Below are 27,620 nucleotides of genomic sequence, written 5' to 3' on the forward strand. Positions count from 1 at the left end.
AAGTCATTGATCACAGCTTTGTAGTCACAGCAACACTCATTTAGCATTATAGAGAAGGGTGGGGTCACAGAGAATAGACAGAAACCATAAAGCAGCCGGTTCCCCCTGCTGCGTTGTCTTTTTAAAATAGGTATCAAGCATGAATGTTCCCACCGCTCTTTGAAAGTCCTTCCCTCCCCTCCCCCCTCCTGGTGACGGTCTGAGGAAATCAATGGACCGGGCCAGGTTTTTGTCCTGGCAGCTGCGGGGGGGGGGGGAAAGAAGTCGAAAAACAGAAATCAAGCAGAGCATCCAACTCCTTCAGCTGCTGCTGGTGCCTTTACATTCTCCTTGACCCATTTAACCTATGACCTTTGCCTTTCTATTGTGTGTCTTTATTTGCAGGAGTGGGATCTTCACCGAGAAATAGAAATGCACAAAGACAACCATGGATCTGGAGGAAGGTCTTGTTTGGTCCCCGAAAGGAAATAGAGGAAATCAACTCCTCTCTGTGTGCCTTTTATCCAGGCATTGCCCAGGTCAGTGGACTTCTAGTCATCCTTGAATGTATCTAATTCTGTTTTGCAACTATCATTACATTTTGGGGCAGTGAATTCCTCTCTATCTGAATGTGTTCTGTGAAGAGATGCTTCCTTTTTTCGGTCCTGAACTGTCTACTGTCCATCTTGTCTAATATTACAAGACAGGGAGAATTCCTACACATTTTCTGTACACACATGGAACTTTTGTTCTATCTTTCCTTATTCTCTCCCTCACCCTCCACATTACATCATTAGACAGTTGTATTAAAGGTAAAGGTTCCCCTTGACAATTTTTGTCCAGTCGTGTTTGACTCTAGGGGGCGGTGCTCATCCCCGTTTCCAAGCCATAGAGCCAGCGTTTTGTTCAAAGACAATCTTTCCGTGGTCACATGGTCAGTGCGACTTAGACACGGAACGCTGTTACCTTCCCACCGAGGTGGTCCCTATTTATCTACTTGCATTTGCATGCTTTCGAACCGCTAGGTTGGCGGGAGCTGGGACAAGCAACGTGCGCTCACTCCTTCATGTGGATTTAGTCTTATAGCTGAAGATCTATAGACCTTACAGCACAGAGGCGTCTGTGGTTTAACCCGCAGTGCCACCACGTCCCTTTATTAAACATCATAGGGGAGATGATTAACCCATGTGGGACGCCACAATTAAGAGTCCAAGGGGTGGACATCACCTCCCCAAGCTGCATTCTCTGAGGATGGTCCTCTAGGAAGGACCAGAGACAGGTCAAAGCCAGGCCACTGATCCCCAACCCAGAGAACCTCCCCAGGAGGATAGCATACTTACAGGATACTTACAGCACAGAGGCTTCTGAGATTTAACTTGCAGCACCACCACGTCCCTTGTATTGAGCTACCACAAAGCCAAGATCTTTAACTCTTCTAGGCAGTGGTTCAGCTCAGCTCCCATCAGTGAATACATAATGTTGGAATTGTGAGCCTTCATATGTAGCACATTGCACTTGTTTATACTAAACATTACTTGTATAATTTGTATTTTTAATAACTGGCTGAATAGCTCAGTGGTTTGGGTCTCTGGCTGTGGAGGCAGAGGTTGGGAGTTTGATTCCCCGATTGTGCCTCCTGGGAGAAAAGCTAGCCTCTGTAGCCTTGGGCAACCTGCATAGTCACAGGGTGCCCTATGAGGAAGGGAAGGGTAAACCAATTCTGAGTATTCTCTACCTGAAAAACCCTGAAAAAAAGGGGGTAGTCATAAGTCAGAATTGACTTGAGGGCACATGATTATTATTATTTAATTTTAATGTGTATTCAACCAATTTAGAGAAATCTTTTGAGAGCCCTATGTTTATATTTGGTATCATCCGGAAATAGTGCCACTCTGAAATTTTCAGTGAACAGGAAACGACTGATGCTCCTCGAAACTTCCATGGAGGTCCTATTTTCCCCCACTCTCCATGACAAGAGCTGACTTTTCATTGCTGTTCTCTGCTTCCTGTTTTTAATCAGTTTCTATTCCTTAAGGAGAGGAATTCTCTGATTTCTTTCCTAAAAACAGAACTGTGCCTAAGAGAGAATGAATGGGTCTTTGACACAAGACACCAACATTTAGAGAAAAGTTTTCCTGCTGGAGAAAAGCAAAATCACTCCCCTTGAGAGCCTATACTCTCTCTGGCCACTTCTTTCCAAGCTGAAAGAAACACAAAATCGGTAACAAACCAATGTGACCTTCACCTATGTTCCACCTTGGTATTCTATCCCTTCCCCATAGGTATCAATCGTATACGAGCCAAGCTTAACCAAGAGGGCAGCAAAGACGTAGACATAGAACATGCTGGTTTTGATTCTGCTCAAAAGTGTTCACTGCTGTGGATATTCCTCTCAAAGCTTCCTCTTTAAAATCCAAGATTATATTCTCAACTCCTGCAGCACAGAAGCAAGCACCAAAAGCTTTGTTGGTATGACGCAATAAAAGTATCTAAAGGAAACTTTGCAAAATACTGGGCTTCTGTCATAGGTAGGTGGACATTGGAGGTAAGGTTTCCTGCAGGTGTAAATGGAGAAAACCCAATATTTTCTAATTCATGAAAAGAAAAGCCATCCATTCTTAAAAGGGTTTAGCAACGTGACAAAGCACAGGCTTAAAAATAGAATTGGGGCAGCAATAACTTGACATTAAAAAGTCAACATGATATCTTAAAAGTGCATTGGGCTCAGAAAGACTGTCAGGAAATTGGTAAGGCAAAGCTGCTGAGAGGTGTCCAGCAATGTCAGTGTTTAGCCTTACCCTTCAAGTTTTTTTTATATTTAATTTTATGGCTTTCAGTAAAAAAATCTATTCTCCTCAATTGGTGAATAAATACTATAACTATCTGTCATTTCCCTTGATTTGCTAGTCTTGCTTTTTCACTTTGTTCTCTTTAATCTTTATTGAGTAGGGCATTAAGAGCGTGAGACCTTCTCTCACCTCATCCTCATGGCCTCTGCAATTTGATCGAAAAAAATCAATATGCTGTAACTAAAAAGACTTTACTACTTTCAGTCTGCAAAACTACCAAGCCAAAGATATGACTAACATATAAGCAATCAACTGCATTCTCACACAACAGCTACATGGGCTACTCATGTGAGTGACCACTTGCAGGTAGGATCTTGAGAACATGGCACTGGGTTTCCAAGAGACTCTGGACAAAGTGGTTAAAAGTTCATTTCTTCTCATCTGTGATGGAAACTGCAGCATTATAAGCCCTCCCCAACTACCGGGAATTCTCGGAAATACGATGTGATTGCATTCCCAATGGAACCCATATATATTTATTGAGAAAAATAATATTCTTTATTTCTGGCTGGAAAAGAAGCAAGCACAAAACTGAGTTTCAAAAAGAGAGGGTAAAACACATGTATGAAACAACGGCAACTCATTCAATGTAGTCACAGTAGAGATGTGCACCAACCTTGGGTCAGAGGTTTGTGCTGGTTCATATGCATGGCACCCCAGTTGCTGTGTTTTCCCTTCATCCACTCCCTAGTGAGATCCCCACCCTCACCAGCCAGCACACACTCCTCTCCTCCTCCTCTTTGGCTATTCGTCCAGTCTCCTGTCCCATCTCCTTGGCTGATTGCCCACTCCAACAAGGAGACAGGACAGCCAAACCCATGCTCCTGCCAGGGACTGATCAAACAAGAGGAAGATGGGAGCATGCAGTGGCTGGTGAGTAGGTCATAGGCCAGGGAGGCGAGGCAAGGCAAATGTACGAACCGGCACGAACTTCTGAACCAAGGTTCGTGCCCATCTCTAAAAAAAAGTGAAGTGCTCAGGTAAGTAGTTTCCGGAAGAAGAATCTTGAAACCACCACTGAGAAGACCTTTGTCTTGTAGCCACTCACTTCATATGTAAAAGGTGAGTGTGCCCAGAAACAGGCTTTTCTTTTTAAGTATTTAACAACTAGGCAGGTAAATATAGTGGTGCCTCGGTAGAAGATGATAATCCGTTTCACTGAAATTGCTGTTTAGCGAAATCATCATCTAGCGAAAAGCATTTCCCCATTGGAATGCATTGAAACCTGTTTAATGCATTCCAATGGGGAAGAATTGTCGTTGTCTAGTGAAGATCGGCCATAGGAAAGCTGCTTTGTGAACGGCCGATCAGCTGTTTAAATAGCTGTCTTGCGAAGCGTAGGTCCTGAAAACACCTGTTTTGCAAGTGCGGACGGAGCTGTCAAAATCGTCGTCTAGCAAAAATTGGTGTGTGAATCAGGGACCAAACATTGTCCAGCGAAATTCCCCCATAGGAATCACTGTTTTGCGAATCGCTATAGCGATTGTCTAGTGATCGTCTAGCGAAAAAACTGTCATCTGGGGTAACTGTCTAGCGAGGCACCACTGTATGGAAGCTGTAGGCTAGGAAGAACACTAATTGCATTCACAGTTTTTGCAGATTTAGGCTGTCTCGACGGGGAATTTTTATGTTCCAGAAGATTCCTCACCTCCAGCTGAGACCAAGCCAAAGAGGTCTTCTTCCACCTCCAAAGTTCTATGATGTACACAAAACGTCTCTAATGTCCTTTCTTTTTGATAAAGAAGACTAGTTTTATCCCAGATTTTGCACATACAGAGTGGCAAAAAATAAAATTTAAAAAAAAACAAGCTGAGCAGATTCAACACCTGCTGAGTATTTGTTGGCAAGCGCAGAATTGATATTTTTGAATTTTGATATTTTTTTAATTGGGTGGAATGAAATAGATGGTAGCATATGGCAAGGCAGGCAGCACACTTTCTGAAGAAAGAGAAAGTGGCAAAAGCTACTAGTGACAGTTGCTAATAACTTTGTTCAACTTATGAAACAACGATTCCCCTGTGGAGTTCTGCAGTTCCTCGTCCTACTGTGTCTTTGAGGTGAAATGAGGACTCTTGCACATAGTGGGAATGAAATGGAGGAGGAGGAAGAACATAGTATCACCCAGGTAGCTGGAGGAGGCTTGTGTTTGAGATGCCTGTTTCTGTCTTTACCACAAATAATTTATATTCTTGTGCGTGCGTAGGGGGCAGTCCTAGCATCAGGCTGGTTAAAGGGCAGAGCTTGGAAAGTTATTTTAGTGTAGGGATTCTCAGAGGTTTCCCCAAGTCTCACTATGTTGAGACTCTCTGAAAAAAAAATTTCTTGGTTTCTCATGACTTTTGGACTTTACATCTAAGAGTACCTTTCCTGGCAAAATCCATCTTGCCATGAACTTTTGAACTTTTAAGTTCTTCACACTGGTACAAGCCTGATGAAGTGGCCTTCATCCAGAAAAGTTCACATGTTGTATGAAGATTTTTGGTTATCTCTACAGGTATTGTCCACTCTTGCCCACAAAAATGACGAGACACAATCTCTTATTTCTCTCTCACACCCTGTCTCTTCTCTCTTCTTTGTTGTTGTTGTTGTTGTTTGTTCTGTTGTTGTCTGTGCAAGAAACTGTGAGGTCCAGTATAACTTTATGCCTTTTCTGATGAATCTTGCATGGGATAGATGTCATTCTGTGCAAGAACTGTGGCTTCATATTTCTTCTATGCTTTCTGGATGAATCATAAATAGAAAATAAACAGAAGATGCCATTTTATGCAAGAATTGAAACAATCCTGTGCAGCTTGGCATTCTTTCTAGGAAAAAAAAAGGATTTTCTAAGGAAAATAATTTTCCCCTGTTCCTTTCCATGTATGACAGGCTCAGAGATGCATATACCTACTTTAAAAAGTAATTATCATTATATTCTATTCTTGTTACGTGCTCTCAAGTTGCTTCTGACCCTATGAACTAATGGCCTCCAAAAGGTCTTGTCATTACCAGCCCTGTTCAAATTTTACATGCTCAAGGTTCTAGCTTCTTTTATTGAATTCATTAATCACATATTTAATATCTCTTTTCCTACTGATCTGCAACTGTTCCTAGCCTCAATGTCATTTCCAGTAAGTCTTATCTTCTCACATGTGTCATAAAGTACCTCATGATATATGTGCTGAAATCCAAAATCCTGTTGCATAGCTGTGCTGGCATGAGGTCATCACCAGCAGCAGATAGCTGCTAATTAACAGGTATTGTATGAATTGTCATGTGCGAGTGTTACAGGAAATCAAAGCAGAAATATCTTAATTAGTGGCAAACTGCTCCTACCAGTGACATAATTCCCATCGGGTGACAGGATACTGGCCAAAAACTATTGTATGCCTTATACTGTACAGTGGTGCCTCGACTTACGAACGTCCCGACATACGACCATTTTGAGTTACAACCAGCTCCGGCCGCAAAATGTTGCTTCGACTTGCGGTCAGAGCTTCCAGTTAAGAACAGAAAAAGGCAGGGAGAAAAGGTGGGGAATTCAAATTGCTAACCATTGGTCAGCGAAGAGGCTGCTTCTTTGAAGCTCTTTCACCCCAATGGTTAGAGTGAGTGTGACTGGAGGAGGTTTCAGACTGCCTGGTAAGGTAAGGTGCTGCTTTCTGCTTTTTGAAAACTGTTCTGGGTGGGTTTTGCAGCGTGGTTTTGGGCTGGATGGTGGGATTATGTTTCTGTGCTATGATGGGTCTTGTGGGGTTTGATTGTTTTGTTTTTCCCCATTTCTGATGGGTCTTCGGGGGTTTGTTTGCTTCCCCTCCATTTCCAATGGGTCTTGTGAGGTTTGTTTGCTTTTTGGGTTTTTCCTCCCATTTCCAATGGGTGTTGGATGTTTGTTTGCTTTCTGCTTTGTTTTTTTTTTTTTTTTGGCATTTCTGAAGGGTCTTGCACAGTTTGTTTGCTTTTCTCCTCCCCCCTTCGGCCGGAACGGATTAATCACATTTCCAATGGGTCTTGCAGGTTTTGTTTGTTTGTTTGTTTGTTTGTTTGTTTTTTGTGTGATTTTTCTTCTTCAGCCAGAACGGATTAATTGCATTTCAATGCATTCCTATGGGAAATGGTGCTTTGACTAATGACCATTTCGAGTTACAACCGGAGTTCCAGAACCAATTAAGTTCGTAAATTGAGGCACCACTGTACTTCTAAGTCCCACCTGCCAATTGTTATTTACCACTATAATTCCCAATTTCAAAGAGCAAGATTAGGGATTAAAGAACATTAACTAAATTATCTATCATTGTGGGCTGTCTGAACTCAACAAGCCCTTCAACAAGACATTTTGTAGCCCTGTTAAATTCATCCTTGCCATTCCTATCTTATCAAGAATGCCACAAATTACCTCACATAGTTCTTCATTGCCAGGTAAGAGCAAGACAAAGAATCACACATGCCCAACCAATTCAACATAATTTGTACAAACTGTTTCTGCACAAAACTAGCACCTGCAACTTCCAGAAGAAAACTACATATACAGGAAGTATGAACAATTGGATGCCTGTTTGTTTTTTGTTTGACTGATTTTTAAAAAGAGGTAAACAACTCCTTTGGTGTTTTTATTTTTAAAAGGTCACATAACAAAATAGCATCTCTCATCATTTTGTGCAATTGCTATTACCACATTTTCCATGTATAAGACTATACTTTTGTCTAAAATCTTTAGACTAAAAATTGAGGGTCGTCTTATACGTGGAAGTAAGCTGAGGAGAGAAAAAACAAGTGGAGGGGAAAGCAGGGATCAAAGTGATCCTGCAGGGCTTTTATCCCTTTCCCCTGCACTTGCTAAACCCCACTTAGATTTCTTAATTTTGGGTTAGAAAAGCAAAGGGCATCTTATACATGGGGTGCCTTATACACGGAAAAATATGGTATTTCCATTCAAGCAGTTTTGCGTAATATGGGAAGGAAAAAACCCTTCTCTTTCTTGTTTCTTCCTTTCTCCTCAAGAATGCCACAAATCACCTCACAGTGATTTCCTAGTTCTTCACTCTCAAGTGTGTAGGAAAAGCAAGTCACTTTTTACATCCTCTACCCAAAGCACAATCCATTTTGGTGTATACAGTATGGAAAAGAATGTCATAGGGCTGATTAATCTGCTATGGGGTTTAGTTTGAACGTTAACATAGCATTCCAAAATGCTGAGCCTCTTTTGAGGATAGAGCTCAGCACCATGAACCTCCCATGAAGTTCAGACTGAAGCCTAGATGGCACCGCCTCCATGTCATCAGAGTAATTAGCATTCACAGGATCTATACTTACAATCTAAATATGCAAAGCAGATTCTCAATATGATATCAGATGGCTGAATGTAGAGGCAACAGATCCTAACAGTTTGTGCTCAGATCTGTGACCCTGAGCTGGGAAAGAGAAAGGAAGGCAGGTGTGTGTGTGTGTTTCTTCATGTATTTAAAATCTATTTTAAAAAAAAAACACAAGACAGAGACTAACTGTGAACTGTAGCGTGGAAGCAGGTTTTCTGGACTGGAGAAGCACCACTGGGGGATTCGGAGAGGTGAAGCATAAAATCAACATTAACAGATTGAAGAAACCAGAAGGAGGCATGGGATTAGTGTTTCACAAACTGCCTGTGCTGGGGAATCCTGAAAATCCTGCCTAATGCACTGCTAGTTGTATGCAAATCTACTCGGAATTAGCGCCCATAGATGTCTGATTACCGCCTGCAAGTGCTATATTTCACACCATTAAATCCTGGCTCAGTTTGATCCTTACCTTGGGCTTCCAAAGTAACGTGCTGCTAGTAACGTGCTACATTTTCAGATCATGAAAGTGCAAGGATGTCATTGTTTTCCAATGTAACATTGCTACAGGTTGGTTTTCCCACAGCACCCTGACATGTACTCGTTATTTCTAAAATCCTGTCCTGTGGGAAGTTATTCTTAGACATTTTAACCAGGTTTTTAAGCACTTTTTTTTTGAAAAAATGGGAAATGTTGATACCTAACATATTATTCTTAAAGTCAGAAGTAATGAATAATGCATACATTGCCCTTCCCCATCAGTAAATAATGGGTTTAGCTTGGGCAACTTTATTAAATGTTAGCATCCCCTGGTCTGTGGAGGGATCTAAAGGTAAAGGTAAAGGTTCCCCTTGACAATTTTTGTCCAGTCGTATTCAACTCTAGGGGGTGGTGCTCATCCCCGTTTCCAAGCCATAGAGCCAGTGTTTGTCCGAAGACAATCTTCCGTGGTCACATGGCCAGTGCGACTTAGACACGGAACGCTGTTACCTTCCCACCGAGGTGGTCCCTATTTATCTACTTGCATTTGCATGCTTTTGAACCGCTAGGTTGGCGGGAGCTGGGACAAGCGACGGGCACTCACTCCATCACGTGGATTCGATCTCACGACTGCTGGTCTTCTGACCCTGCAGCACAGGCCTCTGCGGTTTAGCCCGCAGCGCCACAAAGTAATGCATAAATCTTGGAAGAGGAGCAAGTGGGTCATCCAAGCCCCTCTCCAGGCCAGACTGGATGAATCTCTGAGCCCTGCTGTGCCTCGCTAGCTTTGTTGTATTGGGGAGACACCCTTGGGTCCATTTCAAGCCCAAGCCCCATGATTCGAGGCTGCTTGTAGCTCAAGGCTGTCTCAAAGGTCTATCCCTGCTTGTACTCTCTGAATTCAACTATTCACACTACCAAATCAAGAGACTTCATTGCTCAATCCCATCCCATGGGGCTCATCACTACTACCCCTCTCCCACTGCTACCCACCACCGGAAGGATTACCTCATGCTTAGCTAGTCCTTACCCCCATCTTGCTGTCAAATAAAGCCAAAATGTACCTCCACAGATGTATGTTCTTGCATCTGAGAAGTGTTATCTCATTTTCCTGGAACAGCTAAGGGCAATCATATGAAATATCCATATGTTTCAGTTAAAATCTTGCATTTTGAGGACCCAAGTCTTCAGCTTTCTCAATTTCTATCTTCCTGCCCATTCCAAACAATGAGTGTCACCTTCCAAAAAGGTGTACTTGCTGCTTATATAACACCCCATAACACTCAGAGTACTCTCTGGATGGTTTAATTATGCAGGACACACATTGCCCCTCCCCAGTGAACTGGATACTCATTGTATCAACCTCGGAAGGATGGAAGGCTGAATGAATCTTGATGGCTACCTGGGATTGGAACCTGGGTTCTGAGCAATGTTTTGGCTGCAGTACCACTGTTCCACTAGGCTCTGTCACCTTTGCTCCCCAGGCCAAGCAGACCAGTATGCTATCACCACAAAGGAGCACATGTGTCTGTCTGTGCACTCTGATCCTCAGAGAACAATTAGTGCTACATAAAATCTCCCATCAAACTATTTGATTAATGGATGCACATAGCATTTATAGATGTTGGACCACCATCCTGGTGATGGTTTAACCCCACACCCCAATTGCCACTGCTATTAAAGCAGCTCCAAATATAGTACCTCCAAACTCAAGTGCTCCAAGCCCCATCTCCAAACATCATAGCTGGTCAGTGGAGCCCCATTATAATACTGGAAGAGCCATCCTTTCATGTTTCCCTGTACTGGCAATTATTCCTCCATAGCATGGACTGAGCATAGTTTCACATCCTTAGCCCTGCTTAGGATGAATGCTAGTTGAAAGGGAACTCAATTTTGGGCTGCCCTTGTTCCCTACCTGACTTTCTAATTTGCCAAGCTTCAAAATCTCATGCTGTGCTACCTGCCTCATGACCTTCACTTAGAAGACCAAAGTGGCTATTCTCCCAGGGGGCTGTGACGGACAGGTCAGTAACCACTCCTGTCCATCACAATAGAACCTTGATATATCAATCAATGGTTGAACAGAAGAGGCGGAATTAAGGATATATAAGAGAAATGGAAGACAGTTAGGGATATGAGTTAGAGTTAGGGACTTCAGTTAAGGATATTAGAAGCAGTTTAGGCAATTAGGACCAGTCTTGTGTTAGAGAAGAATAGAGAGATAGAGAATAAGATATGAATAAATACCTTGATTAACATGATTATACATAAGCAAATATAAATGTTATTAAAGCACAGCTGATTGAGTGAATAAAATAAGACCATCCATGATTTACTTTATATGATTTACTTATAAACACTTAAATAAACATTGTTTTATTGAATAACACTGTTTTAAGAGTCATATTTGATAGAGTGAGGACTAAATCCTTTGGTGGCAGCAGAAAGGTTTGAAAAGTAAATGTCATACCCGGAAATGAACCTGGATTGTGTGGAAGAACAAACAGGGGAACTGGGTGTGTGTGACAGGGGCTAAACCTTTACCCCAAAGACAAAGGCAAAAACTGTATAAACTGAGGCACAGGAACTGGCCTTGCCACTCAAATTGCTCTCTGAAATTGAAAACTTGATATTAGCCATTTTGTAACTCACTGGCTCTTCCTGCCTCACTCATCCAAGCTTTAATTGGTCAACTGGGAAGCTGTCTGGTATTTCTTGGTTTTCGGGGTCAATTCCTTGGAGTTCTGCATCTGTAGGCAAGACATCAGCAATGCCATTGTCCAACCCTGGCATGTGCCTAGCAAGGACCAATATGTAAAATAAATAAATAAATAAATAAATAAATAAATAAATAAATAAATAAATAAATAAATAAATAAATAAATAAATAAATAAATAAATAAATAAATAAATAAATAAATAAATAAATAAATAAATAAATGCATTTTTTTTTTAAAAAAGGAATGAACCCAATGTGAACTTCCTCAACAACCTTATAACCTTGGGTGACCTAGAAGACAACTGAAGGAAAGGCCCCACCAACCTGCCCCTAGCACTTCCTTGGCAATCTTTTCCCTTAAAAACTTCCCCAGACTTTATATCAGTGGTCCCCAACCTTGGGCCTCCAGATGTCCTTGGACTACAACTCCCAGAGGCCTTCACCACCACCTCTGCTGGCCAGGATTTCCGGGAGTTGAAGTCCAAGAACATCTGGAGGCCCAAGGTTGGGGACCACTGCTTTATATGGACTTCAGATTGCCAGCAAGCATGGACCACCATTCCCTTTGAAATAGGTTTGCTGAGAAACAGGATTCTAAATACAGGTTGAAAACCAAGTATTGTGCACCTGCCCTATTGACGTAATATGTTCCTACCTGCTAGGTATTTTCTTAGCTTCTCTACTTTGCTCTAATTCCGCCTTTGGCACATTGCAAAGGCATGTGATCACCAACACAATGATGACTTGTGGTTGTATTTAGATGGTTTCCTATTGCATACTCCTTGTATTCTGAACTCACAACAGGGCAGCTTCGCTTGAACCATCTGCAGGGAGCATCATCTGATGCAAAACTATGTAATGCCCTCTATCTCTGTCATCCCTTGCAGGGGTCATATACTGTAACCATAACTGCTGCTGGTGGTGGCCCTTTATGATGGGGTCTTTAGGATGAGGGGTAAATGGCTGCCCTCATCCTGATCTCATCATAAAGAAGCCAAATGTGCCCTGCAAAGTCCATAGATGCCCAATAATATACGTATTAATATACAGTGGTGCCTCGCTTAACGGGTGCCCCGTTTAATGACAAATCCTCATAGTGATTAAGTTTTTGCGATCGCAAAAGCGATTGCATTGCGATGATTTAGATAGGAAAATATTGTTTTGTGATGATCAGTAAGCTGTTTCGTTTACCGATTTTCGCATAGCGATGTTTTTAGAACAGCTGATCGGCGGTTCCAAAATGGCTGCTGGGTAAACAAAATGGCCGCCCACTATGTTTTCACGTTGATTCCTCGCTTACTGGGCAGCGAAAATGGCGGCCATATGGAGGATTTTCGCTTAAAGGTGAGTTTTTTGCCCATAGGAATGAATTAAACAGGTTTTAATGCATTCCTATGGGCTTTTTTTCGCATAGCGACGAATCCGTATAGCGATGATTTTTGCTGCACGGATTATCGGCGCTATGCGGGGCACCACTGTATTGCAATGGTTTGTAGGTGCAGTATTTGGAATGTGCCTGTCCTGTATTGTCCAAATTCAAACTAGCTGAATGTTGCAATTTTCAGTTACCCTGTTTAGAACTGAATTGGCCAAATGTCTCTGCACTGGCCGTTCCATCAGAATACAGAACATTCACAAGCATTCTACCCACTTTTGCATCAGTATAAAAGATGGCCAGAGTAGACTAACAGGCCAGGAATCAGTTTCACATATATATACATGCCTGCCTGCTCACATCCAAATTTTAGTAGCTTATACACTTCTGTTTACTGGTAATCTGCAATAAGCACATGCGATTCCCATGGAGACTGAAAGGTAGACTGCTCAGTAGGCAGCAGTGTTCTAATATTGAAATTAAGTTTTTAGTATGGATCTACCAGGGATTTACTTCAAATTAAATGAGAAGTATAAAACACATACACTTTATGCCTCCTGGATTTCACACTGAGTAATCTTTCTATGCAAAAATGAACCACTGCATATTGCTGTGCGGTTGAATGAAAGAATGTTGATGGAGTTCTCAGACACCCTTTGAGTTTGACACAGGAGGGGTCAGTCCCATATGCCTGTCGGTCTACAGAAGCTAGTTCTCAGTATTGGCACAGATTTATTTTTCCTATTCTCAGCCAGATACTGGAAATATCAGCCGAACATAGGGCTTGTTTACATTGAATGAGCTCCATTCCAAATGGAAGAAATCATGTGACAGTCACATCATATTTGGGTCAGCATGTGCATCCTCTTGGGGAAACTTTTAATTTGTGATTAAGTTGTATTGCATCTCGGTGACGGCGGCTACACAGCCTTTTAGAATTACTGCATTTGAGGCTTTGTCTTGTGCCCACTCACTCTTCCTTTACATTGGCCAGTCACACACCCCACCACGGCTGTGGTGAGGTGAGGGAAAGAGAGAGAGGGCAAAGCTGCTTGTCTCTTTAAAAAGCTTGGCTGCTTCTGTCCTTTTATGAATGCTCCAGCTATTCCCATTTGTACTCACAGAATACACCATAGAAATGAAGGGTTCCCAGCTTTACAGTGGTACAAAAATGCTGATTCAATCATGAATCCTTGTGGATCCACACAGATTTAAAAAGGGATCTGCACCAAACACTGTCAATCCCTAAGTTCCATTGCACCCATAGAATACACCACATAAATGATGGGTGCCTGGCTTTTGCAGTCATGTGAAAACAATGATCCAGACATGGATCCTCATGAATCCACGTGATTTTAACATGGAATCTGCCCCCAAATGCTGTCCAATCTGTGGGCAGAGATAGCCCCTGTGATTGAGATTGTTTGGGGGATGATCCTACGTAAAAATCATGTAGATCTATGGGGATCTGTGCTTCTGATCAATTTTTTTATTATTTTGCCCAAAGATAGCTCTTCACTCCTCCAATCCTCCAACCTCCTCCCTCTCAGGCTCCCTGCACCCATCCATCCCCCCCTTGCTTCCCGCCTGCTGTGGTTCTTGTTGCTGCCGCAGCCTCTCCCGCTGCCTCTGCTGGTTACCCAAAGATACAATTTGCAGTGACAGAGGTGTATAGATATGCAGAAATGATAGAAATAAATCAAGGTTTCATATACGTGCTAAAATAAACAACATTCTGGTGGAAGAGTATTTTATGTCACTTTTCAACCAGAGAGCACACTTCCCTGGCAATGTAATTTGTGTTTCCATTTACGTCATGGTAAAGGTAAAAGTTCCCCTTGACATTTTTAGTCCAGTTGTGTCCGACTTTAGGGGGTGGCGCTCATCCCATTTTCAAGCCGTAGAGCCAGCGCTTGTCCAAAGACAGTTTTGATTGTCATGTGACTAGTGTGACTAGGGAACGCCATTTCACCTTCCCACCAAGGTGGTACCTATTTATCTACTCCAATTTTTACATGCTTTCGAACTGCTAGGTTGGCAAGGAGCTGGGACAAAGCGACGGGAGCTCACTCCGTCACGTGGATTCGATCTTATGACTGCTGGTCTTCTGACCCTGCAGCACAGGCTTCTGCAGTTTAGCCCACAGCACCACTACATCCCACAATTTACGTCATGAATGTACCTTAATTGAAATCATTTTTTTTAAAAAAAGCAGAATGTGATACAACAGTGTTTCTTATTGTCAATAGAATCAAGAAAGAAGAGGAAAAGCAAAGGTGGACGTTCTCGGGTAGTGTTTGCAAGCTCTCCCTCTCTTGTGGAAAGAAACACTGTTTTCCAAGCAATTCTGCCTACCAGTTCAGCTGAACGTGCGATGATATGAAAGGCACAGCCACACCTCTGACATTGGAACTTAGGTTGTGCCCTGTAATTCCCAAAGATTAGAAAAAATATTTTCTGGGCTGCCATTCCCAAAATCCACTACCCAGCATGGCCAGCATCATGTTGGCTAGGGGATTCTGGGAATCTGAGTCCAAAAAGGAACTTTACCAAGCTTTGGCTATTCCCAAATGGTTTCCCACCTCCATCATAAATTGTGATCATGCTACAAACCTGTATGCATTGGCTCTTCCTTTTCCACCTTCCTCCCGATTGTGTGCTTTGGATTCTTTCCCAAAAGCTGTTCAAGAAACAGTCACAAAGCACTTGTCATTTGCTACTACAAAGGCCATGCTTTAAGCGTAATACAGCATCTTAAAAGTGGGGGCTTTTAAGACATTAGGAAATACATTACAGCTTTCCTTGAAAAAAGTAAGCACGCAGGCCTGTCTCTTCAGTACATTTTCATCCTTGGGCACAATCTGAAAAAAAACAACCCCACATCCTGGTTCCTTTACTGACTTTTTCTTTCTTTTCAGGCCTTGAATCCCTCTGAGGAGCAGTTGTAATACTGCAGAAAAATAAAAGGAGAATAGAATGGGGGAGAAATACACTGATCTACTCAGATATGTATAGAAACAGGAAATATATAGGATACTGTATTGGGAAGCATGGGATACCCCCATGCAGCCGACATATATTGCTCTGCATTCTTGAATATTCCTAGGAGGGCTCACAAGGCAGCTGAGATTTTTTCTGCTTAATGCTTGTAAATGCTTCAAGATCCGTGGATGAAAGGTGCTGAATATTGAAAATGCCATGCCAGGCACAGCCCTAAATAGGATTAGTTACAAGAACTGTATCTCATTTACAAATTGAGTAGCTTTCTTGCTATGGAATTGTGCTCCTTTTTACCTTATTTTAACTGGACAACAGAGAGAGAGGGAGAAGGAAGTGGGGGAGAAAGAGGTCTAAATAACCTACTTAGCAAGGTCATGCTAATCATAAAGTTTATAGATCAGGATTAAGTAAGTAGTACAATGACAATTCAGCTTGTGCCATTTGTTGCCTACAATTGGCCATTCATTGACACTGATTCTGCCTTCACGGTGACTCGGAAAATATCAAGCATTTTTCAGCAGCTTAAGAGTGATTGCGGACATAGTGGTGCCAGACTGGGAAGAAGGTTGTGAAAGCTGTAGAAAGATAAAGGCATAAAGTAATGGGAGGGTTGTTTCTTCTAGGTATTCAAAGAAATAATATTGTAATGCTTTATGCCATCAAGCCATTTCTGACTTATACTTCTTAGGCATCCTTCAGTCTCGAGAGACTATGGTAGCGTGCTCTGAATCGAGGACTTGGAACAGCGTCTAGTGTGGCTGAGGAGGCCAATTCGAGAGTGACAATCCCTTCCACACTGAAGACAAATCCAATCTGTCCCCTGTCCAGCTCCCTGGTTTTGCTGCTTTTGTGACTGCCTCTTTGCCTCAGCCTGCTGGACAAGGGTCTCTTCAAATTGGGAGAGGCCGTGATGCAACGCCTGCCTCCAGGCTGAATGCTCAGATGTTAGGGTTTCCCATCAGTTGAGGTCCATTCCTAAGGCCTTCAGATCCCGCTTGCAGATATCCTTATATTGCAGCTGTGGTCTCCCTCTGGAGCCTTTTTATATTTTATATTATAAGAGCATTTTTATTAGAGTTAATAAGGTTTTTGAGGTGTGTGAGATGTTCCAAAAACATCTTTGCCACACACAGCCCAAGAAAGTTTCCATGGCCAAGGAGGGATTTGAACTCAGGTGACCTAGACTCTATTCTGTTATCGATATTCTGTCGACGACACCATTCTAGATCTCTGAAAGGACAGAGCCTGCCTAAAATAAACATTCATGCCACATCAGAGAGTAGATGTTCTGCACTAGAGCTCTGTCCCCAAATTAACATTCATCAAGCAGGAATGAGGTGGCCAATTTTGAACAGAAAAACAACAATGGAGAGGGGGGATTCCCAATCCTCCCTCTACTTTTTTTTCTTTCTCCACAAAACGTCCTCTGTGCAGCTGTTTTTCTATTCATAAACTCGAAAGACAAGAATTGGGCTGGAATAATGACTTGAGAAGACAAAGTTTGGGGATTGTGCCAGTCCAGGGGAGGCATTCAACATCTGTCTCCATGTGATATCTCCCTCCCAGCTTCCTTCTTAAGATTCCCTCTGCTTTCTAACCACGTAATCTGCATGTACTTGGGAATGAAGAAGAGTAATAAGGACATAACGGCTATTCACTATTGTTCACTCTGACCAATTTAGGTTGTCTCAGCTGAAAGGAATGCATGAGTGAGAAATTTTCATGCCTCATGGGATGTCTCACCTCCAAGTAAGAGTGAGACAAGTGGCAGGATTTTTTCATGTCAGTGTTTCCTTAATGCTTTCCAACTGCGTCTGCACAAAGCCAACGCAGAAAACACGTACACAGAGAAGGCAAACACAAAATGATGGAGTGTTTGCTCCAAAAATAACATTAGTAACAACACTTCTGATCCTTAAAAGTCCATGCAACGGATCAGGGGCCAGCTTCATCTTGCACAATTTATTTGTGTTAAAACACAGTTTTCACAATGTGCATATGGCCTTCCATTCTTGAGTGTAATTGCGGATCTATTCTATTAACAGCATTCAACTGGCTTCTCAATCACTTCTTAAAGGTAAAGGTAAAGGTTCCCCTTGACAATTTTTGTCCAGTCGTGTTCGACTCTAGGGGGCGGTGCTCATCCCCGTTTCCAAGCCATAGAGCCAGCGTTTTGTCCGAAGACAATCTTCCGTGGTCACATGGCCAGTGCGCGACTTAGACACGGAATGCTGTTACCTTCCCACCGAGGTGTTCCCTATTTATCTACTTGCATTTGCATGCTTTCGAACCGCTAGGTTGGCGGGAGCTGGGACAAGCGACGGGAGCTCACTCCATCGCGTGGATTCGATCTTACGACTGCTTGGTCTTCTGACCCTGCAGCACAGGCTTCTGCGTTTAGTCCACAGCGCTACCACGTCCCTCAATCACTTATTAAAGACGTTCCTACCACGTCCCTCAATCACTTATTAAAGACGTTCCAAGGGGAAAAGGTGAATGAAAAAGCACCAAGAGATTCTACTTTACACCTTGGCAATCATATTACTGGACATGGAAGGAGCTTCCCCAAAGAAGAGGAATACACCTGGGTGTCCTCTGGGCAACAGTTCTGTGGGCCATATTCTTCCATTCTCCTGGGCCTGTACAAAGATTTTTCTCTACCCTGCATGCATGAAGTTGCTTTCCTATTCTTGGAAATATTTGTCACCCAGAAATGACTTTTAAATGACTCTTAACAACCGGTATTAAGACTTCTGCCACCTTCAAACACTGTTATTCACTAATTGGCGATCACCATGCTGGAATTTTTGCATTTCCATTATATTTCATACCTCCTTCCTCCCAATGCTGTATAAATATCTGTCTACTGAGGTTACTATCTGCATATCTGAAGAAGTGGGCTACAGGCCATGAAATTATTTTGTGTCAAATGAAACTTATTATTCCTTAAGGTAACAAGACTCTTGTCAGTTTTGATAGGAAGCTGTGACTTCTTTATTGGGCTAAGAAGTTGCTACAGGGTTTTAAATCTCATATCCTTTCTGAGGTGGGTTTGTCTCCTCCAGTCATATACAAATTTATTGCTTGGTACTGGCTCAGGTGAACCTATTGCATCTTTTTTGAATCACTTCCTTCAAGAGCTGCTAGTTGTCTCTCAGGACAAAACGAAAACCAACAGATACTTAAGTTTTCTTTTCCTGCCTCAATTGAAATGAGTGACTGTCACTTAAAACAAGTGAATGATTTTTTCTTCCAAAGGTGAACCAGAGGGGCTGGTTACTCGCTAGGCCTTTAATTCTTTAACAAGAGCTCTTAGCAGTAATAATGAGCAGTTATATCAGAATTTATTAAGCTACTGGAATGGATGATAGGGTTTTTTTCTTTTCTTTTTTGGTAGTTAAAAGTCACAGAACTGTAGTGAGGGAGGCTTGGAACTCTGATGGATGTGAGAGGACAATGAATCTGTTCTGAGTTTAGTCTGAACTTGGTAGGCGGTATCCCAGGTACGGAACACTACATTCAAAATAGGTTCATCACCTTGAATAGGGCCTTCAAAGTTCAGATTAGAAACTGGAACAAATCCACTGCCTTGTAAAAATAGTGTCATCGGCCTCTACTGAGCTGTAGGTGTGTTGGGATATATTGACTTTTCTATTCTTTTTTGGATGAGGGAAGTCGTGCTTCGTTCTGGTGCAGGGGTGGCTAGACTTCAACTTTATGAGATATACTTACTTTTTGTGTTTTTACCTGGAGCCCAAGCACCATTAGTCAGATCCTGACAGAACTTTAAAGTGATGAGCCCAAGTTTTTGTTTTGAGTAGCAGAACTGAATAGAACCCACGATCCTTTTATGCAAAGACCTCCTCTTGGTTACTGTCAACATTTTTCATTTCAGTACCCTGTTTCCCCGAAAATAAGACCTAACCTGAAAATAAGCCCTAGTATGATTTTTCAGGATGCCCTACCCCAAAAGTAAGCCCCAGTTAAGTGAACCCCCACCCTCCACCATTGTGCAGTATTGTGCAACAACCAGATGATGTGGCTGTAAAACAAAACATCCCCTGAAAATAAGCCCTAATGAGGTTTTTTGGAGCAAAAATTAATGTAAGACCCTGTCTTATTTCTGGGGAAACATGATACTAAAGTTTGGGATGGTATGGCAATTTATTTTGTTCCTCCTATTGTCACACAATTACATGATGTCAAGTCAGAACTAATTTATAGCAACCCTTGTAGGGCTTTCTACATAAATGTGATATTTAAGGAGCGGTTTTACCAATTCTGGGATGTGGTGGCGCTGTGGGCTAAACTGCAGAAGCCTGTGCTGCAGGGTCAGAAGACAAGCAGTCGTAAGATCGAATCCACGTGACGGAGTGAGCTCCCGTCGCCTTGTCCCAGCTCCTCGCCAACCTAGCAGTTCGAAAGCATGCAAATATGAGTAGATAAATAGGGACCACCTCAGTGGGAAGGTAACGGTGTTCCGTGTCTAAGTCGCACTGGCCATGTGACCACGGAAGATTGTCTTCGGACAAAAATGCTGGCTCTATGGCTTGAAAACGGGGATGAGCACCACCCCCGTAGAGTCGAACACGACTGGACTGAAAATGTCAAGGGGAACCTTTACCTTTACCAGTTCCACTCACCCAGTGAGTTTCTATGGCCAAGTGGAGATTCAAACGCTGGTCTCCGGAGTCCCACTCCATCCCTCTATCCACTACAACACCACAGCTCACTGGGAGATTGGAATTGGATCATTCTAAGTCAGTTCTGACTTGGCAGCACACAACAACAGTTGCTAAATTACTGGGCACCAGAAAGCTATGCTGTTCTACCTTATATCATCCAGAGATCTACTCCTGGATTCCAAGTGCACCTTCCGCTGACCCTGTTTTGAGCATTATTTAGGATTTTGGGATTCTTTCTCCAGGTCTCAGTTTATGGCCCTGAAAGCTCAGAAAACGAGATGCTGCCAACTTGGCTTCCATGACTTCTTTTGGCAGTTCGCCTTGGCACGTTGCAGGTCACTCAGAGATCCACAAATAGATACAAATTTACTCTTGAACTGTACTTAACATATTTTTTCCATTTACACTATGCCCCTCTTTATAAGACACCCCACACACTTTTCTAACCCCAAAATTAAAAAAAAAACCTCAGCTTTGAGTATTCAGCCTCTGGGTTCAGAATGCTCGGACATTATGAGTCCCTGTTGCATCTCAGCCTACAGGCTCCAACTCCAATGAGGTGTGTTCCAATTGGTTTGTTCAGCATCAGCTGACATCAGTTCCATTAGGCTCGTGATTGGAGGAAGCTAAGTCTCCTAACCGTAGGAAGCTAAGCTTCGTGACTGAAGGAAGCCTGTTTGCAGAGGCAAGGTATGGGCCAATTTGTTCTCTCTGTGTTCTCAGCTTACTTCCATGTATAAGATGCCCCTCATTAGTAATGATTTTAGGAAAAAGTAGCATATTATACATGGAAAAACATGATACTTCCCATTGTGAATTGTAGCATTCTGACTGTAAACCTCACCTAACAGAGTCTAAGAGGCAGAACCTTGCTGATACTATTTCATGGGCCTTAAAATGTATTATTGCATCTCCATATTGTCTGTGTGTCACATGCTTTGTTTGTTTAAAAAATATTGTTGCTGAGGGAGTCCTTTATGACGTCACATGGGCACTCTGCAAATCCCTGCTTTCAGCTGCAAAACACCAGGGAATCAGAATGTGCTGACCTGGTGACCACAGACCATTCTCCTAGCTGTGGGGATAGGATTCAGAGAAATGGCTGCGGACTAGGGGCTGGTGATCTGTTCCAGAAGGCTTTTAACTGAAATAATGTTAACTGTGGGTCTGATGGCAATTTTATATATATTTTAATTGTATTTTAATTGTACATATCTTTATTGTATTTTAAATGCTGTAAGCCGCCCAGAGACCTTTGGGTAGTGTGGGCGGCATATAAATTAAATAAATAAATTAAAAAATAAATAATAAATAATCCAGGAAGAAGCCATTTCATTGGGAAAGTGTGCTTCTTATTCCTGGGAATCTTGCTTTTATACATGGGAGCTCATTCAAAAACACAATTCATCTCTACAGTCCATAGGAGAGCAGTCCACTTGATGACTTTCAACCTCATTGATTCTTTAATCCACAACAGAGTCCATGGCAAAGCACATAATTGGTATACAAAAGGTCCCAGCTTCATTCTTTGCTGTATCCAGTTGCCAGTGCAGGAAGGAGCGTTTCCTGTCCTTGTAAATTAAAATTAAGAATCTTAGATACCATAGGCCAGTGATCAGATTGTATATATATCAATGCATTAGGGATTGAATTTGATCCAGACAACTTGGTTTCTGAATCCAAGTTGGTCCTGTCGTTTCCATGGTGGGTGAAAAAAAAAAGAAGAATTGCTGAGGAGATGCATTCCTTTAGATCCCGGATAACCAAAGCCACTGAAAACATAAAAGAACCAGATTACCCTTCCTTAATCTGATATAGCCCAGTCCGCCCATTCTCCACAGCTAGTATGCCCATTGTGCATGCTGACTGAATAAAACAGGTTTTGTAATCCACCAAATATGGAAAGCAACTTATTAGGGAAGGTGGGATTAGATGAATTTAGAGTTCGATCTGGCATGAAACATATTCCTGCTTCCTTGTTGGTGTTATTGTTCATGCTGAAAGCCAAAACAGTATGTAGAGAGTCCTAGCAACATGCTTTCCATCCACAGATGGCTTTGTTACCCTGTTACAAGATGGAGGGCAATGAATCTGAAGCAAGAGTCCTCTTCTATCCATAGACAGGCTCCAAGTGGACCAAAAACACTGACTTTTCCTAACTAATGTAGGCAGCCCTAAAGGATAGAGGAAGCCAGTATCGGCTGATTATTTCCCAGGAGCAGTTAATTGACTGTGGGGTTTAGTCTCGGGTTAAAATGAGTTATCCCAGGTGCCAAACCTATTTGGTGTGGTTCAGCACCTTGGATAGCTATGTAAAGTTTGGGTTAAAACTTGAAATGAATTCACCTCCTTGGTGAATTGGAATCACTTGCCTCTATTGAAAGAGGTTCTCTCTTCAGACTCCTCACCCTCTATATGTGAGGAACTGACAAGAATTATGATGGGGGGAGCAGGGTAGGACCATTCCCCTCTATTCCCCTGCCTGAGATTTCCACATGCATTACAACACCTGGATGGCTCTTTAGTCAAATTGTATTGTGAGCAATATTATTCTGAACAAATAGTACAGTGGTGCCTCGCATAGTGAGGTTAATCCGTTCCGGATTAACCTTCGCTATAGCGAAACATCACTAAACAGAAATAAAAAAGCCACAGAAACGCATTGAACTTTGTTCAATGCGTCCCTATGGCTTTAAAACCCACTGTTAAGCGATCTTCCTCCATAGCGCCGCCATTTTTGCGCCCTCGGTAAGCGAGGGCAGGGTGTGAAAATGTGGTGCGGACCTTCCGGCGGCCATTTTGGAACCGCCGATCAGCTGTTCTCCCCCGCTTCGTTATGCGATATTCACTAAGTGAATCGCTTAGCGAATATCGCAAAGTGAAAAAACGCCATAGGGGGCATCGCTGAGCGAATGCTCCAGCGATGGCCCAGAGCCCCTCGTTAAGTGATTTAATCGCTCAACGGGGCGCTCGTTAAGTGAGGCACCACAGTATTGTGGTTGGATCTGGGCATCCGTCTCTCTTTTTACACAACCCTCTCTTTCACAGCAGTGTTTTATTCTCCTACACATACAATCAGCTGAAGGTAAGCAGAGCCACCTGATGTTTTGATACTGTTATCAATAAAACTGCTCTTAAAATGACAGAAATATACAAATGATGGATTTGGCGCATGCTGGAAGTGCAGCAAATGCATTCATGGTGCATAATGTTCACCTTATAACTCTCTCTCTCTCTCTCTCTCTCTGTGTGTGTGTGTGTGTGTGTGTGTGTGTGTGTGTGTGTGTGTGTGTGTGTGCATGTGTGTGCGCGCACGCACATATGCACACATGGCTTAGTCCCCAAATCAACATGAATCCGAAGACTCCTTTAGCATGACCACCTGTTTAGAGAGCTCTTATGCCCTTCACTGCAAAGCAGTAGTTAACATCCACTTTGAGTTCTAACTGGAACATCTGGTGAGTTTTCTTCAGTTAGAATCGGCAGACAAGCCTCTCACAAATTGTTTAAAGGGACGTCAGTTATGTGCCTGCTCATTACTCTTAACTGTTCACTTCTTGAAGCAATTACTGAACTGATCAATTATGCCTCAGTCAAGTTAAATGCATGGCTTCAATGCTAAGAGGTTCTGCCTTTAACCAGGTTTGCTCCATGAGTAATGCATTTGTGATGGATTTCTGTCATCCTCCCCCTTTCTTTCATTGTAGAGAAATAACAGTTTATACTCTGACTGGCATTAGCTTCCATTCCAATTGCATTTCTCTTTTAATTTGTTTGTTATTCAAACAAATGAGGTTGTTTTACCCTGTTGCGTTGTGTATTGTACCTTATAAGATTTGAGCGCTGGTTGATGATTTGATTATAGAGAGCAGAAACAAAGATGAATGTTTCAGGAAGCAGGAGTGATTTCATACTGGGTGGTTGTGCCTAGACAGATGCAATTCATTCCAAACATAATAAATACTGTAGTCCAAATTCATTAAAGCAATGCTAATGGGGATGAGCTGCGTTTCAATGGAATGGAATTTTCTTTATTTTTTTGCATGAGATTGGATGGTGAGGTGAGAAATGTTTACTGCCAAAGAGAATGAGTGAACCAAAGAGCTGATCCTCAGTCAAATATGAATGGGAAACAGATGACCATCCAGTTGCAAATGACATTCAGTTCAGACTGATTAAGAAACAAGTCCCTTTGACATCAAGAGGACCTGCTCAGGAGTAAATGTTTGCTGCAGGGATGAGCAAAAGCTAGATTGGCACCTGTAATCCTGCAGCTGGAAAGTACCACAGAGGCATCTAGTCATTTCCTGCCAAGGCAGGAAATCCAGAGCTAAAATATTAGTGACAGATGAACACCCCATCACTGTTTAAAAACCTCCAATGAAGTGGGTCTGCCAGCTATTGACGTATTCCACCTCAATACCACAGAGCTCTTACCATTAGGAAATTCTCCTAGAATTTAGTCAGAATCTCCTTTCCTGAAACCATTGGTTTGGGTCTTGCTTTTTAGCAGACAAAAAGCTTTCTGTGTGACCGTCCTTCAGATATTTGAAAATGGGTCTCATCATCCCTCATTCTTCTCTTCCAGGCTAAACATGCCCCTCCACTGGGACAGATTTGGGCCGGTTGCAGCAAATTTCTTTCAAGAAGAATTTCAGGGGGTCACTTGCTTATCAATAGTGCAACCAAGCCAAGAAGAACTTCAGCTGGACTAAAAAAAAATAATAACAGGGTTATTCCACAGCTCCAGTGGAAGTTGCAGGCTCTGATTTTTATGGTGCCAGGGAATTCACTCCAAGTTTCAGTCTCTTTTTTAAGAGGAAAAGATTTATACCTTGGATAGCTCCTCTAAATATCAGAGCCTGCCGTGGATTCACCACACCTGTGAAATCAGGATCACCACTCACGTTGTTTATCTGTGCTGTCTCTCTAGAAGCTGAAAGGAATTGCTGCCAACTGTCACTTCAGCACTGCTAATGGTGTAACAGGTTCCCTCACAGGCTCCCTTCATTTTCCGAGTTCAATATTCTTTAATTATAGGTGTATGTTTTTTTGTTCCAGTCTCAATGATTCTTTTTTTCACACACTAAGCTTCTCCAGCACCAGTGTAAAGGAGTACACCCTAAAGATGTCTTGAGCTAATCAACAAATTTTTGAGTAGAGCCAAGATTTATGTTTCTGGCAATTGGTCAGTTTGGAAAGAAGAAATTGCATGGCATCCTTGGAGCTGGAAAAGAAATAAGTTTTATGTGGCTATTAAATAAATAGTGCAAAACTAAAGAAAGAGAAGTGGTATTTATCCTTCTGCTGATCTCAGATTCTCTGCCAATGTGCATTCATTATCCTGCAATAATCCTTTAACATTTCTTGTTTAACTGGGAGAAGGACACCTGGAGAACTTAAGGCTTTACCTTGTGGTAGGTAAGCACCACACAGTTTTATATAATCAAGAAGGCCTATCAAAGAAAGAGGAGGGAAAACATGTTGCTAAACGTAACCAGTAAATGACAAGAAATTATGCTCCAACTGAAATACTAAGAGGTCGGAATCCCTAATCCACACTCCTATAGAGCAAATGGTCTTGGAAATTGTGAAACCTGCAAAGGCTTCCAAATGCAACTTGGAAAACAATAAGCTAGAGATCCTTTGAGCTACAAGAAGTGTGCATGCGCAGGAGTGGCGCCAACGGCCCATTGAACTGTGCAGTGTTTTTGCTTCCCTTGCCCTGGGAGAATCAAGCAACCCGGGCCACGTGACCTTTTTGGCGGGAACTGGCGCTATATAAGGTAGTGGCGGTTCATAGTCTGGTCCTCTTTTGATTCTGGCACCCACCTGCCCACCCTCTTTCTAGTGTGTCTTTTGGGGTCGCCTGTTGTGGGGCCGGATAGGAATTTTTGACCTCTATCCTGATTGGCATTGGATGGGGGGATTTTTCGCCTATCCCACACTGGAAAAGGGTTTTTGTTGGCATTTGATGGTGGTTTTTTATAATCGGTCACACTGGCGGGTAGTGCGGGAATAACTGGTTGTCATGGTGTCTCCCTTTTGTAATTATCATAAAGCCAACAGCGCGTCAGTTGTGACGGTTCTGCGAATCGTGCGATTACAGGGCCGAAGGCGGCTGATGCACTGGACCACTTGCGGACCAAAGGTCATCAAATACGATGGCTAGAGGTCCGGGGTGTTTAATTGAGGCCTTCCAGGTTCCTCCGGTCATTAGACAGTTGGAACCTGGGGCCTGGGACTTGCCCATTGACTGATATGGAATTATTTGGCGTTATTTCCCCGCACTACCGCAGGCCCCCTCAGTTTTGGAATTGGTTTATTTGGTGGCATTTAATTTTGTTTAATAAAGTGTGGCCCATATTTAAATCCAAAGAATTGTTGCCTTGCGTCTTCATTTCGGGGCCTGGGGGAGCAAGCACACTGTCCAGGTAAAGAGTCAGATACAATATTCCACCAGGTGTCTTCCAGCTCCATGTCTGTCTCTGTCTTTCTGAGGGTTTCTGCAAGTGTCTCTAAACCTGTAAATTTATGTTGTAGTTAGGTTTGAAACTCTGCAGCATTGCATTACACCATGCTTCCAAATCCACGGGTTGTTTGTCGGAATATAGCTCTTCCTATGATGCCCAAAATTTTAAATAGGCTTAAATACTGCTTTGAAGATAAATGAGGCAGCAACCTTGCTGAGATTAAATGGAACTAGGACTGGTCAGTGTTTGGGCTCTAGCTACGAATCATTGATATGCTGCTACTATATCTATGAGGGAAGAAAGATGGGCCGTATAGAAAATCAATAACCGTACTTCAGAACATAACTAGAGTGGACAGCCAGAAACTCTAGTAACTGTTTTCCTAACAAGCATTATATGTTGCTTTCTCCTAGTTTGTCAAGGTTTATAATGAGTTAAGATTTTGAGCCATACTTAAGATATTCTTTTTGGGCTCACTTTTTTATTTATGTGAGCCTTGATATTATTTTAAGAAATCACTGTTGTTGTTATTTTTCCCTCCTGAATGTAAAGTGGAGCCCATAACTAGATCTGCAAAGGTAAGTCATTTTGGCTTGGTAAATATCATCAGCCAGTATTAGCAAATTGCTCAAGGGTATGTTTTCATGTGCAACTTGAGAAGTAATCTACTGTAAACTGACAAAAATAGGGGGAAAGTATTTAAAACCAAATGTAAGACTTTGTTACAAGAGATGAACGTTTTAAATAAAATATGCTTGTTTACGATATC

The 27,620-nt window shown here is 42.3% G+C and overlaps 1 long non-coding RNA gene across 1 annotated transcript; it reads left to right on the plus strand.

The window, feature by feature from the left end:
- Nucleotides 1–376: 376 nt before the first annotated feature.
- Nucleotides 377–25,846, plus strand: LOC144584442 (uncharacterized). The gene is made up of 2 exons (XR_013538675.1): nucleotides 377–518; nucleotides 24,967–25,846. It is a non-coding gene; the product is annotated as an uncharacterized LOC144584442 (long non-coding RNA).
- The last annotated feature ends 1,774 nt before the right edge of the window (nucleotides 25,847–27,620 follow it).

This window comes from Pogona vitticeps, chromosome 11, assembly GCF_051106095.1.
Source record: "Pogona vitticeps strain Pit_001003342236 chromosome 11, PviZW2.1, whole genome shotgun sequence".
Classification (NCBI taxonomy): Eukaryota; Metazoa; Chordata; class Lepidosauria; order Squamata; family Agamidae; genus Pogona; species Pogona vitticeps.